The 5,446-nt window shown below is 30.8% G+C and overlaps 1 long non-coding RNA gene across 1 annotated transcript; it reads left to right on the top strand.

Annotated features, from left to right (window-relative positions):
* The first annotated feature begins 1,260 nt into the window (after nucleotides 1-1,260).
* Nucleotides 1,261-2,065, top strand: LOC109705201. Its single transcript, XR_002214666.1, has 2 exons — nucleotides 1,261-1,499; nucleotides 1,653-2,065. It is a non-coding gene; the product is annotated as an uncharacterized LOC109705201 (long non-coding RNA).
* The last annotated feature ends 3,381 nt before the right edge of the window (nucleotides 2,066-5,446 follow it).

The following is a 5,446-nucleotide window of genomic DNA, read 5'->3' as shown; positions in this document are numbered from 1 at the left end:
TATATATATATATATATATATATATATAAATTTGATGTTATATTTAAATTTGTATTTTAAAAATTTAAATTTAATATAATATATTTTGAAATATTGAAAAAAGAAATATTTTTTTCGGGTTCAAATTTTCGGGTTCGGATTCGGGTTCGGGTTTCGGATTTTTGGTCAGGTTCGGGTTTGGATATGGATTTTTGAAATCCGTCGGGTTGGGGTTCGGGTTCGGATCTCGGGTTTGGAGTCGGGTTCGGGTTCGGATTTTTAAAAACCCGCCCCGAATCCGACCCGTTGACGTCTCTACCCGTGCTGATGGCACAGCTCAAAACCCTCTATTCATTAAACTAATAAGTAATTATCTCAATAAAATTCAAAAGATGTGATAAAAAGACATAATAAATAGTTAGAATATTTTATTGCTAAAAAAAATAAATATTTCATGCTATTATGTGTCGGTAAATAAGAATTTTTTTTTATTAGGACGGATCGGCACGGACCGTGCCGTACCGTGCCGGCAAGTTTCCGGCATAATCCCGTGCCACGGCATTTAAATTCTTACTTTAAACATAAATTTACAGTTGTTCTAATTTATACTCAAATATCTTATGTTTTCAAGAACCGAAAAAAAAAATTTAATTCTCAAAATTTACTTTTCGCTTAATATTAAATAAAACAAATAAACAAATAAATTCAGTAGTCGATCACGTGACCCACGTGGCATCGGTTAGTGGCTCCCACGTGTCCTTTTCCACCTCCCAGTGCGCGCGAAAAAGGAGGGGGACCTTTCACCGGGTAAAGCCGGTGGAAACCCCTTCGCACGTGGCAGAGGAAAGCGCCACGTGTAAGGCGCGGCGTAGAGTCGCACACCTGTCGGTGTTTGACGAGACGGAGCACGGGTGAACGGACACGTGTCCGTAGCCGCTGGCGTTACTCGAGCCTAGTTATGATCAGCAAAATTGCACGTAGACCCCTCAACTACATTAATTTTGTATGGTATTAATTTAATATTTAATTTCTCAAATTATTTTGATTATTTAAACTCAGATTTTTTTTTTTTTTGGNGATGATATAAAAGCCAAAATCGCCAAATGTAAGTACATGAAGAAGTAAATATAGATATGCAATGTAATCTGTTTTATTTATGTTAACTTATTGGTGCACAGTTGTCTTTTAGTGCAATTATTGCTGCAATGTAATTCTGTTTCATTGTTTCTTATGTGGTGTGTTTATCTCTTCTGTCTATGCACGAGTTGTGACCATTGTTATCACTTTTGTAGTGAATTTCAAGCATCCTGTTTTGTGTACTATGGTGCCCGTTATGACTAGGCAAGTAATGCCAATTGAGACAAAAAATGATCGTCTTTGCAGGATCCAGCAAATAAGAATGTAGTGAATTGTGATGACAAGTTGAAGAGTATATTGTTGGGAAAGCCTCAAGTCGAGCTTGCGGAGCTACCAATGCTTATTAAACTCCATTTCCCGAAAACCTCGAAGTAACTGTTTATGTAATTTTGTTCATCTTTAAACTAAACTTTCATAGACATTTCCTTGCCTTCTAGTATGGAAGCATGTAGCATCTCAGTTATTTGAAATTCTGTGAAAATATTAGGCTGCTTAAGTTACGTTATGAGATTAAGATCTCTCTATTAACCCTCTAGATGATGGTGATGGTGATAATGTTTGCTTGGTGGATGCGGCTTGGTTCGGATCAAATGATGGCGGGCATCGAGATTTCAAGGTTACGATCCAATGTTTTGCCACTTTGCCGACTAATAGAATTGATTTTGATACTGTCAAATATATTCATCAAATCCAGTCATTATTTATTTGCTAAATTTGACCGGATTTGATGAATTTGATCTGCTTTAAAATTGGTTTGTTATAATTGGTTGTATAGTCTTCCTAGTTTTGTAACTTAATACTGTTAGGTTTGAAATTTTGGTAGGTTATGATGCTTTACTAAGGTGATGTTTGGTTGGCTGAAAATAAAGCAATGAAAGTAGCATCTTTAGAAAGTAGTTTTTTATTGGTTGTTTGGATTATAAAGTAAATATAAAGCTCACTTTATAAAGGTGTATTGATAAAATAAGTTATTAACTTAGTTTCACCTTTTTCCACTTTCGCTGAAAAAATTTTCAAGTCGTGGGAAGTGGTGAGCCTATTTGAAAGGTGATATTGGGTCTTTATTTTTTAATTAATCTTTGAATTTATTGTCGAACTGATAAGTTTTAACTTAAATTTGAATTAGAATTATAAATCCAATTTTACATTTAGAATTAGTTATGAATTAGAACTCAGCATAAACTTTATATTTAAATTTGTGAACTTAAATTTAAATTTAACGCCTCGTGTGGTATTATATTTATATTTTATATTTTTTAAATAAAATTTTGTATGTCAAAAGATGTAGGAGTGGACAGTGCATTGTTTGTAATTCTTTCATCCTAAGCTTTTTATTGACAACAAAAAATGAAAAGCTTGAAAATAAATTTTTTTTGCTTCCAAAATTTTTCATACAAATTGTCATCTACCACTTGACTGGATCTATTGTAAGCGAATAAAGTATAATATTAATAATAGAAAAGTCTTTCTTCCAAACACATCAATTATATAAAAGTTATATAAGATTAGTGTTTAAAAAAATAAAAAAAAAATATCCATGTCACATAACGTGGCCTAAATTTTTTTTATTTATATAATTGGTTCTTTTTATTCAAATGTGAATTCAAATATTTAAATTTAAATTTGAATTATATTAATTTTAGCTGTCAACTTCAATTTGAACTTTGAATTCAAATTGTGAATTCAATTTGAGCTTCGGAATTTTAGTTTTAAATTAAAAATTTTTTTTTCGATTCAGATTTCAAGTTTAAATTGGGCATTTAAATTTAAACTAAAAAGTTTAAGTCAAAATGTGAATTTTACTTTGCATCCAAACTATAGATTCAAGGGGCATTTTCATCCATACCCCTCTAAAATTTACAAATTTCGTAGATACCCCTACAAAAGTTAAAATATCATGCATACCCCTTGAAATATAAAAAATTATCATAAATACCCCTTCTGTTAAAAAACCGTCAGTTTATCCTGATCAATAATGTGTTAAGTCATGAAATGACGAATTTACCCCTAACTTCATACTACTTGAGAAATGTACTAGAGATCCCTCAACTATATGCTATTTTGAAATAATTCCTTTAAGTATGCAGTTTTTTGTTAAGACCCCTTAACTTTTAGTTTTTTAAAATTAAGAGATTTAGTGTAAAAAAAAAAGGAAAATTATTAAATTTAACACAACTTTTCAGCTAAAATAACTAAAATAATTTAATTTCAATAGGTAAAATGTATGGAGACCCCTCAACTATAGAGATTTTGATATGACCCCTCAACTATAGAGATTTTGATATAGGCCCATCAACTTTAAATTTTTTTTGTTGACACCCCTTTAACCTCTACTTTTTTATTTGAGTTTTTATATTTATTTCATTATTAATTTTAATAAAGTTAATATATTTAATAAATTTCTCTTTCTATTATCCCCTCCATTAATTTTTCAATTATATCAGTGATAAAGTTAAAACCACAAAGTACTAATATAAAAATTTGGTAAACCACAGGATACAAAAGTGAATATTCAATAAAGCTTAGGTGGAGTATTTGAAGTTTTTTATATATAATTTAATGAAGAGTTAATGAAGGTGCTAATGAAAAGAGAAAAACGAAACCATAGGATAATAAAGTGATACTTTTTAAACTATATGATACTAAAGTGAAAAAGTGCAAAATCACAGGGTTGGTATTTGAAGTCTACCCTAAATTATATGAAATTATTATTATAAAGAAAAAGGACAGTTTCATTAGTAACCTTATCAAACTTATAAATTTTGTGAATACTCCTCTAAACTTTAAAATATCATAAATACCTCTTCAAACACATAAAATTATCATAACTATCCTTACCGTTAAGGACATGTCACTCTATCCGGATTAAAATATAGTTAAATAAGAGTTAAAATATAGAATGACAAATTTCTCCCCAAAAGTTAGAATGATATATTTGGCGGGAAATAACTAATTAATGCTAAGGTAAGAGGGCATTTATGAATAGTGTTAATATACTAATTAGGCTTTCTATACTTAAATGAACTGTACAGGGGTAAAAATGGCATTTATAATTTATTCAGTTAGATTTTGACGGCCGGTTAACAGTAGGGGCATTAGTGAGTATTTTTTGAATTTAGAAGGGCATTCATGATATTTTCAACTTTAGAGGGTTATTGATGAAATTTCAGTCTCCCTGCTGGGTACCTATGAAATTTTCCCTAGATTCAAAATGTTGATTTAAAGATTCAAAATTTAAAATTTTAATGTTTGTCTTTTGAATTTAATTTCAATAGTGAATTTCAATTTGAAATTTGAATTTGAATTATAAATTTAGGGGCAAGTTTCAATTCGCCATCCTGTGGTTCAGCTCAGTTTTATCTTCTCATATTTTGGTTTAAAAATTTGCATTTACTTATCCTATAGTTTTATCTCTATTTCGTAGGTGTTTGACTTTGAAGTGGAAATGCTTCAAATGGGGGAGTTTTAAGGAAAATTGCAATTCTAGTATATACCCAGACTTTTAGCCAAGTTAAATATTGGGCACCCCAAATTTTTATTTGAAATATTTTATCTTTTTTTGTTTGTCCTTATTTATTAATTCCCAAACTTTTAGCTAAGGGGTTGTTTGATTTGACGTAAAACTATGAAAAATAATTTTTCATTAAAAAAAGTTTTTGATGGAATTTTTTTTATTTTTTATTTTAGTACTTTTGGATCAAACACAATTTCACCTACCACCAGCTACCACCATCTATCACCATCATCTCAACCCTACATCTCTTCATCTAATGGTTAAAAACTCAAAAGTACCACCCCCTTGGTGCTTTTGAGAGTATTCTATTACAACTCTTGGATGTGGTCTTTTATCCTTATTTATCACTGCAGGAAAAATTTTGCCTGATCTTAGTGCTTCCATAATCTGTGCTCCATATGCTTCTGCCCTCAATATCATATCATATCTCATGTCATATCTCAGCACCTATCACTTATTTAACTTGCAGTTTTTTTTTTTAAAAAAAATTATAAATAAGATAATTGAATTGAAAAATATGAAATAGATAATTGTAACGACCCAGCCCACTAGCAACAATAACTCGTTGGGCCCAAACCAACAGCCCAAAATACTTAAGCCCAGTTATTATTACTAGTGTCTAAGTCTCTTATAAACCCAATGACAATCCCATTCCCATCCGATGTGGGACTATTGGGGTGTCACAGACTCCCCCCGTTAAGGCCCTGACGTCCTCGTCAGTATAATAATGAATATACTTGTCACGCCCCGGGGCCGATTTTAAAAGTCTTTTTAAAACAGAGTTGCGGAAAACGTGCCATATTTTTTTTTTTTTTT

Source organism: Ananas comosus, unplaced genomic scaffold, assembly GCF_001540865.1.
Source record: "Ananas comosus cultivar F153 unplaced genomic scaffold, ASM154086v1, whole genome shotgun sequence".
NCBI lineage: Eukaryota > Viridiplantae > Streptophyta > Magnoliopsida > Poales > Bromeliaceae > Ananas > Ananas comosus.
Note: the sequence above shows the minus strand (reverse complement) of the source record. Positions and strands in the feature narration are given on the sequence as shown.